The sequence below is a fragment of the Rhinoderma darwinii genome, chromosome 9 (genome assembly GCF_050947455.1).
Source record: "Rhinoderma darwinii isolate aRhiDar2 chromosome 9, aRhiDar2.hap1, whole genome shotgun sequence".
Taxonomy (NCBI): Eukaryota; Metazoa; Chordata; class Amphibia; order Anura; family Rhinodermatidae; genus Rhinoderma; species Rhinoderma darwinii.
This window is the reverse complement of record NC_134695.1, coordinates 85,757,033-85,769,124: the sequence shown is the minus strand read 5'-3', so window position 1 is coordinate 85,769,124 and position 12,092 is coordinate 85,757,033. Positions and strand designations below refer to the sequence as shown.

General features: G+C 42.2%; 1 long non-coding RNA gene across 1 annotated transcript in view; it reads left to right on the top strand.

Moving 5' to 3' along the window:
• Positions 1 to 11,715, top strand: part of LOC142660479 (uncharacterized) — a 263,842-nt gene extending 252,127 nt beyond the window's left edge. The window contains exon 3 of the long non-coding RNA XR_012850491.1: positions 11,628 to 11,715. This is a non-coding gene — a long non-coding RNA (uncharacterized LOC142660479). The remainder of the gene's footprint in view (positions 1 to 11,627) is intronic.
• Positions 11,716 to 12,092: the final 377 nt, after the last annotated feature.

The window sequence follows — 12,092 nt, the reverse complement described above, 5'->3', positions numbered from 1 at the left end:
TATTATTGTACATAGGGGGCAGTATTATAGTAGTTATATTCTTGTATATAGGGGCAGTATTATAGTAGTTATATTCTTGTATATAGGGGCAGTATTATAGTAGTTATATTCTTGTATATAGGAGCAGTATTATAGTAGTTATATTCTTGTATATAGGAGCAGTATTATAGTAGTTATATTCTTGTACATAGGGGCAGTATTATAGTAGTTATATTCTTGTACATAGGGGCAGTATTATAGTAGTTATATTCTGGTATATAGGGGCAGTATTATAGTAGTTATATTCTATATATGGAGCAGTATTATAGTAGTTATATTCCTGTACCATAGGGGCAGTATTATAGTAGTTATATTCTTGTATTCTTGTATACAGGAGCAGCACATTATTATATTCTTGTATATAGGAGGCAGTATTATAGTAGTTGTATTATTGTATATAAGTGCAGTATTATAGTGGTTATATTCTTATATATAGGGGCAGTATTATAGTAGTTATATTATTGTACATAGGGGGCAGTATTATAGTAGTTATATTTTTGTATATAAGGGCAGTATTATAGTAGTTATATTCTTGTATATAGGGGCCGTATTATAGTAGTTATATTCTTGTATATAGGAGCAGTATTATAGTAGTTATATTCTTGTATATAGGAGCAGTATTATAGTAGTTATATTCTTGTACATAGGGGCAGTATTATAGTAGTTATATTCTTGTATATAGGGGCAGTATTATAGTAGTTATATTCTTGTATATAGGGGCAGTATTATAGTAGTTATATTCTTGTATATAGGGGCAGTATTATAGAAGTTATAATATTGGATTTTTATTGGGCAGTATTATAGTAGTTATATTCTTGTATATAGGGGCAGTATTATAGTAGTTATATTCTTGTATAAAGGGTAGTAATATAGTAGTTATATTCTTGTATATAGGGGGCAGTAATATAGTAGTTATAGTCTTGTATATAGGGGAGCAGTATTATAGTAGTTATATTCTTGTATATATGGGGCAGTATTATAGTAGTTATATTTTTGTATATAGGGGGGAGTATTATAGTAGTTATATTCTGCTTTATAGGGGGCAGTATTATAGTAGTTATATTCTTGTATATATGGGGAGTATTATAGTAGTTATATTCTTGTATATAGGGGCAGTATTATAGTAGTTATATTCTTGCATATATGAGCAGTATTATAGTAGTTATATTCTTGTACATAGGAGCAGTTTTATAGTAGTTATATTCTTGTATACAGGAGCAGCACATTATTATATTCTTGTATATAGGGGACGTATTATAGTAGTTCTATTCTTGTATATAGAAGCAGTAGTATAGTAGTTATATTCTTGTATATAGGAGGCAGTATTATAGTAGCTATATTCTTGTATATAGGGGCAGTATTATAGTAGTTATATTTTTGTATATAGGGGCAGTATTATATTAGTTATACTCTTGTATATAGGGGGCCGTATTATAGTAGTTATATTCCGGTATATAGGGGGCAGTATTATAGTAGTTATAATCGTATACATAGGCTTCAGAACTGTAATACTTGGTGGTAGATATTCTATTTGGCTTGTTAGAGTGGGCTTTAAAAGTGACAACTACTTTAGTGAGGCAGAAATGTGCCTTAGAGCAGTTGTTACTACTTTTCCTTCACTCTACTCATATCTAATGCATTACACTACAGCAGGGGGCAACAATGGGCACACGGGAGAGCTCTCTGACGGGTACAAAGAGCATGAAATTTGTGCTAGATCCTGAGGCAAGATAACAGCTATAGTGCAGGGGTCAGCAAACTGTGACACGCCAGCTGTTGTAAAACTACAACTCCCAGGATGCTCTGAGCATCAAAGGCTTTATTATTCCAGCCAAAGGTTTTCAGGGCATGCTGGGTATTGTAGTTTAACTACAGCTGGAGTGCCAAAGATATAGTGCTATGATATAGTGCTATAGTGGGTGCAGGGATTACAGTCTCAACTGGTCGAAGAATTGAGAGGGTCCAAAGGCTTCTCTGCCACATAAGAGGAATGTAATGCTATAAATGTATGTGGAGACGTGACAGGTCCTATCTTTAAGCTACTCTTCTGGATTTTAATATCAATTTTGACGGGAAATAGTCTTTAAGGTCTTAACTATTTCTTACCTAATAATAAACTATAACCGCCCTCCTCATTTATTGTGTGAGGTCTTGGGCATTGCGTGACATACTGTGAAAGCCTAGGTTTTAATTTCTGAAGCCTAAGTATGGAGCATTTGGTATTTGAGATAATTTATCTTAGTCTCACCTATTCCCTCTTGGGTTTTCTCTTTGTCCGGTCAGCAATATATTTCTGACTACATATAAAAACATTATCTGTAGCACGGATAAGTCTGCAGGTCCATTGGTAAAGTGCGCTCCATAATCAACAAGGCTGAATGATGCTTTTACTAGACCAAGGCTGATACTCTAACTCACAGTCCCAGGGCACATGATTCAGTAATAAAGTTTGAATGTCAGACATCTCGGGTAAAAGCTAACATACTTTTCTCCGAGATTACATTCAAGCCAACAGCAACACAGTGCAAAACCTGCAAACATTTAGCCTTCCAAATAATTGTAAATGGTTTCTTTTTAACGAATCTTATGCATGGAAGCATGGGAATACATTAAATGTTAATATGTAATGTAACCTTTAACCACTTGTACTAGGTATATTTAGAGAAATGTCACTGTAACGTCATTGAAATGGTATTAAAGCTGCAGCCATCTTGTCCCTAAACACTTCTAAGCATGATTTCTTTTTTTTTTTTTTGTAAAGCCGTGTAATGTTACGCGCCTATTTGGGAACTCATAACTTTGATTTGCAATTTTAACGCTGAGTACATTCATATCCGTCGCAATTGCCTCGCTCTACGTTAACAGTACCCTCTCACCGATAGCATTAAAAATAAATGATGATTCTTTTCTGCAAAATTCAATAGCAGCATTACCCTGTAGAACCTTAAAAGTGTCCATTCTATAAACGCTTAATTTCTCTGCGCAAAACGGCTCAATATTATCCCGTTACTGCGGGTGCCAGCGCCGGCTTTTGCAAATCCCAATACATGCATTGAAGAGGTGAAAAAAAAAAGAGTACGATTTTAAGTCCAGTAATAAGAATTGTAGACTCAAAGTGGCTGTTAGAGCAGCACCCTTATAAATTCTCCAAATCCTCGTCTTGTGGCAAGTGTTTCGTTTAGAAAAAAAAATCACTGATCAATGGTTGCAAACGGCCCACATCAAGCGTGTTTGCCTCCTGAGCAGAGGAAACTCGCAGGCGATAGATGACATTTAAAAAGGAAAAAAAGCTGACATTGACTCAATCACTGTCACCGCTTCTGCCATAAAGAAGCCTCAAATATTAAAACATTTTTCATCCCTGCTCCATTATTGGCACCAGAAATTGTTTTCTCTCCTCTCTGATATTCACTTCAACTGCTGCAGGTTTCCCTCGAGACCGCAGATTGTTACCAAGCCCTACTAACATATTGGCAGTTGATGTGGAGCACGTTACTTGTACACTTGCCACTCAAAGCAATGCTTGCACCCCCTCCCATCAGGAGAAATCTTGAGGATGGAATCTGAAGGCAGCAACAGCTAATGTTTTTTTTTTTTTTACTTCTTAAGTGTCTCCTATCCAAATGCATATTTAAGTATACTATTAACATGCACCAATCCACTTAAGAAGGCTTTTTCAGTTCTGCTGCAGCCATATATTACAGTCAGGGATATGCCGAACAAGATAAGAAAAACATATTATGAGCGCTGTGCATTCCACATGTTAAGAGGTGTGTGAAAAAGGGTGTATTACCCGATGATACATTACTGCAATGAATGAAATACTTCTCGGCTGTAATTTGTAACGAAGTAAAAATAAAGAATGTAAATTATTGCAAAAATATTACTGAGAGTCTGTAGGCTGTCACTATGATAATGCCATGATAATACCCATGCAGGGCCAAAAAAATAAAACACTGGTGCATAGTTATCAAAATGTCTAGTGACTCAGGAACGCGATGAAGAAGGAAGGTTTAGCAAACAAAAAACATATATATATAAAATTAGTTTTAAGAATTTATAACCACTGCAAGTCCAAGTATATTCGTATATTCACGCTTCCCCCGCCCTCCAGCCGCTGATTGACACATTTTTACCTGTGCACATTAATAGAGAGAAAAGTGTTAATCATCTGCTGGAGGGCGGGGGAAGTATGAATATATGAATATACTTGGACTCATGCTTGCAGCGCCAGACGCACGCCGCGAGTATAAGTACTAAATACTCCTGAACTACGGAACATTAACTAATAAGTGACAGCTCGCTGAAATCGGCGTATCTATCACTTCCTTATGCCGCCCTCCGACACAGCATAAATATGTGACCAATTCACTTTAAAGCCAGGTAACGGCTTCTCTAGAGCTGTACGTTCTTCTCCTGACATACTCTGTGCTGCTTGGGAAGCCTGCATCTTCCACTATCCGTCTGTGACCTCCCATCCTTCTCCATTCCCCTCCTCATTATTACACTGCCTTGCATTGCAGCCTTGACAGATCTGTAAATTGCCTCCAAAAATACTTTCTGCTACTTTTACTATCGGTCTGTGTCCTAGCTTCAACCCAAATGGCATTTCAGGGAACCGCTCAGCAGGTTACTGGCTTGTTTTTTTCTTACGGCATCTGTTAATGTCCCAACTTGAATGGGTCTGTCCTGGTGACAGACTCCCCGTACTGGGAAGCTTTCACCAAAACACAGCACACCTATTAGAAACCCTAAGGGTATGTGCACACACACTAATTACGTCCGTAATTGACGGACGTATTTCGGCTGCAAGCAGGGGCGTAACTAGGAAAGACTGGGCCCCATAGCAAACTTTTGACTAGGGCCCCCCTCTGCTGGGTATCACGCAACCCCCCCCCCTTTGTAGATAGTGCCTCCCTATAGATTCCACCACACAGCGCCCCCCTATAGATAGCACCATACACAGCCCCCTGCAGATAACGCCATACAGCCCCCCTGTAGATAACGCCATACAGACCCCCTCTGTAGATAACGCCATACAGCCCCCCTGTAGATAACGCCATACAGTCCCCCCTATAGAGAATGCCATACAGCCCCCCCTTTAGAAAATGCCATACAGAACCCCTCTGTAGATAACGCAATGTACCCCCCCCCCCAAAAAAAAACGGCCTATAGTTTGTCCTACAAAAGACATGCATCCCCTATCCACAGGATCTCCACAGGATAGGGGATACATGTGTGATCGCTGGCAGCGATAAGGAGAACGGGGGACCGAAAGTCCCCCGAAGTTCTCCATGACTAACCTCGCACTTCCGGCGTCTGCGCAGTTCAATAAAAATGAAAGGAGCGCTAGTCACGCATGCGCACAAGCGCGACCGGCGCTCCATTCATTTCTACGGAGCTGCCGACACAGACCCCGGAAGTCCTAGGTTTGTCATGGAGAACTTAGGGGGGACTTTCGGTCCCCCGTTCTCCTCATCGCTGCCAGCGATCACACATGTATCCCCTATCCTGTGATTAGGGGATACATGTCTTATGTAGGAACAACCCCTTCAGTGGCGTCGTGCTGTAGCAGCCATAGCGGCTGCTAGCGGAGCCTGCTGCCATGGGAGGGGGCCGTGCCGGCGGGTGGCACGGGCCCCCTCATGCTGCAGGCCCTGTAGAAGTCGCTACGGCTGCTATAGCGGTAGTTACGCCACTGCGTATAGGTTTGTACGGCGTAAAACTACAGCTCCCAGCATGGCCTGAACAATGATAAGGATATGCTGGGAGATGCGGTTTCACAAAAAAAAAAATCCTATCACCATCATCTCGCTGCAGATCATACAGTGACTACATTACTGATTAGAGGCAGAATAAACATTTACATTAAGTGACTCACCGGTGACGTCTCAGATTCTAGTTCTTTTCTTCTCCCTCCGGTTCAGACATCTATGATGGATTTCTCCCGGCCATGACCCATTTCTGCAGTTTTCCGTTCAGATGTCTTCAGCTTCTCACTTTTAAAACATTTCTGCACCTATAAACAAAGTTAAAATTCTCAACACATCTAAATATAACTGTCACACACACACAACGTGGCCCCTGTAGATAGTGACCTACATAGAAGCCCCTATAGATAGTGCCCACATATGGACTCCAGAGCTGCAAGGCAATAGTGCTAACCACTGAGCCACGGTGCTGCCCTACATATAGCTTCCCCTATAGTTCTTGCTCCACGTATAGCCCACCTCTGTACATAGTGTCTCACATATAGCTCCCCCTGTATATAGTGTCCCACATATAGCCCACCCCTGTAGACTGTGCACTACATATAGCCACCCTGTTGCTAGTGCCCCACAGGTAACCCACCCCTGTATATAGTGGCCCACATATAGACCCCCCTGTATATAGTGGCCCACATATAGACCCCCCCTGTATATAGTGGCCCACATATAGAGCCCCCTGTATATAATGGCTCACATATAGAGCCCCCTGTATATAGTGGCCAACATATAGACCCCCCCTGTATATAGTGGCCAACATATAGACCCCCCCTGTATATAGTGGCCCACATATAGAGCCCCCTGTATATAATGGCCCACATATAGAGCCCCCTGTATATAGTGGCCCACACCCCCACATATAGACCCCCCCTGTAGCTACTGCCCCACATATAGACCCCCCTGTAGCTACTGCCCCACATATAGAACCCTATATATAATAGCCCACATAAAGATGACCCCCCCCCCCCCCCACTATAGATAATGCCATTCACATTTTTATGAGGGGAAAAAAACAAAAACTTGACATACTCACATTCTCCGGTTCCCACGCTGTTCACTGGCGATGCAGACATGCTCTCTTCTGAGCATGTCTGCAGGAGCTGAACGAGCGTCCTCCAATGACGCTGATTGGCGGGGCAGAATGACTTGCCCCGCCAATCAGCACCTTCTAAGCATGGAAGCGGCGCGATGATGTCATCGCGCCGCTAGCCAATCAGTGTCATTGTAAGGCACTGGATGGTCAGGCACGGAACATGCCCGGCCATTCAGTGCTAATACATGTATTTGGCTGCCGCTAGCACTGGGGCCCCCTCCTGTGCTAGCGACACCTACAGGCATGAGAGGGCCTGTGTAAGGCTCGGCGTCGCGGGCCCCACAGTAGCGCCGCTACCGCTGTAGTAGCCATAACGGCTGCTAGCGGCGCCACCGGGCCCCCTCAAGCCCCGGGCCCCGTAGCAGCCGCTACTGCTGCTACCGCGGTAGTTACGCCACTGGCTGCAAGTACCGGACCGAACACAGTGCAGGGAGCCGGGCTCCTAGCATCATACTTATGTACGATGCTAGGAGTCCCTGCCTCGCTGCCGGACAACTGTCACGTACTGAAAACATGATTACAGTACGGGACAGTTGTCCTGCAGAGAGGCAGGGACTCCTAGCATCGTACATAAGTATGATGCTAGGAGCCCGGCTCCCTGCACTGTGTTCGGTCCGGTACTTGCGGCCGAAATACGTCCGTCAATTACGGACGTAATTAGTGTGTGTGCACATACCCTAAAAATTATAACCTAGTGATTAGCACACACTGGACAGTCTTGAGTGCTGAGGTGAGAGTGGGGGGTGAGGGCGAGCACTACCTGACAGGCCTCACAACTACTTTATAAGAAAGGTGCCCTGTCTAATAACTAGCTAAGAGTAAATGCCCACTTACACGGCCCGATATAGGCCTTGAAAATGAGTGCAGATAAACGAGACTGCTCGTTGATCGACGCTTGTTTGCTCCTTTAAAAAAGAGCAATGATCAGTAATGCATGGGGATGAGCGTTCATTACAACGATCGCTCATCCCCATACATTTATATAATGTCGGCAGTGCATCTCCCTGTTCACACAGGGAGATGTGCTGCCGACAACCATAATATTTATTGCAGCATAAAGGATATGGTCAGCCGATGAATGAGTGTTTGCTCGTTTGACCTATCGTTGGTCCATGCAAAAGGGCCCTAAGGCATTGCTTTGTATATAGTGCATATTCCCTTTTGGCCCCAAAATGTTAATTTTATATAGAAGGTTCATCCATTGGGTATTCATGCAACCTACTAGGTTTAAATAAATGGTATTTCGCCTACTAGCAGCACGGAGCCTGACATAATGGCACACACAGAAATATTTTAGTTATGCACATTTTGCATTTCATGAATGATCCTCATTGTCTATGGAACAGTTATACCACGATTGTTCCTGTTCCATTAGTGTATTTACAATGAGTCATGCTAAGATCCTCAGGTTTTTTTTTTTCTTTGTCTTTTCCTTACTAAGTTTGAAACTGGGCTAAACTCCAAGCCTTGATCTTCTGTTTGAAGTTGGAATTTAGGTTGGGTAACAACTGATTTGCAGCGCTCATTCCCTAATTTGAGCCTCCGTAAATATCTGCTTCTCACTTTTCTTAACTCTTAATGTAAATCAAGCTTTCCTACAGTCTATGAATTTTACTCAAGTTGCTGCCCTCATGAATGAAGTGGCGATTAATACTCTAGTTACTTGGGCCTCCTGTGCAGGACAAAACCGTATACATAGAGCTAGTCACTCTGTATGCTGCTATTCATGCCACCCTCCATACGTCACTATATTCTCTGATAAAAGCAATGCCTTTAGTGGAGAATAACTCTGTAATATGGCATGCGATGAAACATGCCACAATTTTTGGATGCCATATGCCTCTGTATGGAATCAGAGGCATATAGACGTACAGTAGGGGGTCGTAGATTTCTTTTTAGGAAATAGCATCTTTCTATATAATTACTTTTTTTATCATTTTATTTTTTAAGTGATTTTATCATTGTAAAATCAGAATATCAATACACAAATATATGAATGATGTGCATTAGTGAAAATGAAGTCCGATAATCCCCTAGAATTGTAACGCATTCTTTCATCCATTAATCTTCAAAAGACTCATATTCGCAAAGGAACACTATGGCTAGCCATTTGTGAGACGACATCCAAGTGGCTAGTGAAGGCGAAAACTAGTCCTAGAAAGCAGCGAGAAAAAGAAGGAAAATAAGAGATGAGAAAAGAAAGAAGAAAGAAAGAAGATGAGGGAGGTAATGAAGGGGGGGGGGGTGAAAGCCAGGAAAGTAAATACGGTTCCTGAAACCCTGGAGAGAAATAGTAGGACAAAAAAAAAACCCTAGTCACTGACAGCCAGCTCACATGGGCCTCGATCCAGCCAGGATCAGAAAGGTTGGCCGGTCTTAAAAAAAAATAAAATAAAAATTCAAAGGCGTCCATGTGAGCATGACCTGGTCCGATCTGTCTCAGTCCAGAGCCATAAGTGATTCCCTTCAACACAGCTGATCCATTCCAGCCGTATATACCCTAATCAAAGAGGCATCTATGGACTTCCAATGTCTGGGGATCACTGTGCAAGCTGCAGTCAAGAAGGGTCTATGAAGACCTTTCTTAATCTTAGATATAGGGCCTGGCAGCAGAGACAGGAGATCAATCTGGGGGAAAGGTGTTACTCTAGAACTAGTCACCAGGTAGTTGATATCGAATATTGCCTGCCAAAAAGGCTGCAAGATTGGACAAGTCCACCAAATGTATAACATTGTGCCGATCTCCATGTTGCAACACCAACAGGGGTCAGAAACCGCTGGATAGCATTTGTGTAGTATTTCAGGGCATCTATACCATCTTGTCAATATTTTATAGTTATTTTCTTGGGCCTGGCATGCCCTTGACCTCTTATGAGTTAGAGTGAAAAGTTCTTACCCCTCCAACTGAGACATACTCAAATTTAATTCTTGTTCCCATGATAGTACAAAAGTGAAGATTATTGTGATAGGAGGTGGTGGTGGTCTGGAGCTGAAGAGACTCCAACTCGTTGAAACTAGCAGTGTCCCCCAGGCAAAGCAGATCAGAGAACTGTTTTCAGTTATGCGAATTCCAGCCATGAAAGGGTCTCCTACAGACAGGTCCCTAGAGTCCAGAACCATCAGTTATCGCCTGACATAACTTTGTGCCACTAAAGGAAGGACCAAGACAGAAGGGTATCCTTGCCTACAGCAGGGGGGGAAGGCTTGGTTATTAAACAACAGCTTATTAGGCCAGGCCTGTGGGAGATTACTGTCGGACAGGTATCCTATCCCAAAAAGGAAGAAAGCGATCTTACCATATATTAACCCCTACCCTACATGTGACATATCCATATGTCATAGCCGGGTAGGGGTAATATGGAGCGGGCTCACGGGCTGAGCCTGCTCCATACAATGCGGGTGTCGGCTGTAACAGTCACAGTAACGAGCACGATCCCGCTCGTTTAACCCGTTAAATGCTGCGGTTGATAGAGCCTGCGGCATTTAAATTATTACAAAAAGGGGGCGACCCCCTCTAGCAGCTCATCGCCCCCCCCCCCCCCGCCATGCAATCGCGTGGTGGCGATGGTTGCTATGGCAGCCTGGGGGCCAAATGTAATAAAAAGTTATCAAATCCTCGCATTTACCCCAAAATGGTAGCTTTAAAAACTACAGCTTATCCCGCCAATAATAAGCCCTCATACCGCTTAATCGAGTTATGGCTCTAAGGATTTGGCGACACAAGGTAAATTTTATTTTTCAGTTAGTTTTTTCTTTGTAAAAGTAGTAAAATATAGAAAAAAACTGTGTATAATTGGTATCGCTGTAATCGTATTGAGCCACAGAATAAAGATACTGTTACATGTTTTCATTTCATGATGAATTCTGTAAAAACGAAGCGCAAAATACAATTTAGGAATCGCTGTTATTTTTAATTTTCTACACCACAAATATTTTTTTTCCCGGTTCCTAGTACAATATATGGTCAAATAAATGGCGCTACGAAAAACTACAACTCGTCCTGCAAATATCAAGCCCTCATAGGACTATATCAAATTAAAAAATTATGGCTTTTGGAAGGTGGGGAGGAAAAAAATTTAAATTAAAATCTGAAAGATGGCTGCGTGGGAAGGTGTTAAAAATAGTGTATTTAACCATGGTACATCATAGAGATGGATGTTTTATAGGCCTAATCGGTATTATTGACAGTAGGGATCATCTCATTCGGGAAACAAAGGCCTCCTCATCTGCGAGTTTCTGATTCCGTACACTTCTAGTATGCTTCTTTGGGATGGGGTGCCACTTCTGCCCTGTCCTAAATCTACCAATGCTTCAGGATCAGCAGCTCAACAAAGGCTATTTGAGAATCATTAGTCCCATGGGGCAGAAGTGTGCAAACCAGCACTAGAGATGGACACCATTTTCAGTTCACTAGTAAGCCCCCTCCAGCTCTAGAAACCCTCAGACTAGTGTGATGTACCATCTATCGTTACATTACAGCAATGTCTAATGGATTTCATGCCGAAGCCATTGGGTGATATGGTCATGTGGAGTTTTATATGCATAAGAAATATGTCAAACATGGAATCCGCACTTAAGGGTAACTATCGAGGAACTTTAGATGCCTCGTGCAGGTTGTCCGTCCGGAAGAGTTATGAGAACCTTATGTGGTTTGGGACTAGTGCACAATTTTGCAAATGGAGTTGTTTTTTTTACAATGTCTGTTGTGAACTTTTTCTTCTTTTTTTCAGATGTTCCCAAAGTCAAGAACTTGTTAGAATTTTTTTTAACAAGAGCAACAGAACCCAGGAACCACAGCCACGGAGCTGAAATTAGGTAATAGTATATGTGTGTGGGTTTTATTACTGGAGAGATTGTCAGCACAGAGGCATCCTGTTATCTCAAATCCAATAATAATCCTCATGGCCCAATGACAGCCTATAAAACGTGAAACAATGCAGTAGATCAGACTGACTGTATTTGGATTATCCGGGCGTTTAGAAACAAACCCAAAAAAAAGCGGGACCACACAGGGAGTTTTCTTTCCTGATACCATCTGCCACAACATTGCAAAGCTCTGCAGAAACTGACAACTTCTTGCAAAGCCTGAACACGTCAAATGAATCAATCAATCAAGAAGGGGTAAAAAATCTTATGAAACTTAATCACGAAGGGTCGTGTTAGGGAGTGGGAAACAGATTAAATTACCATGGTAT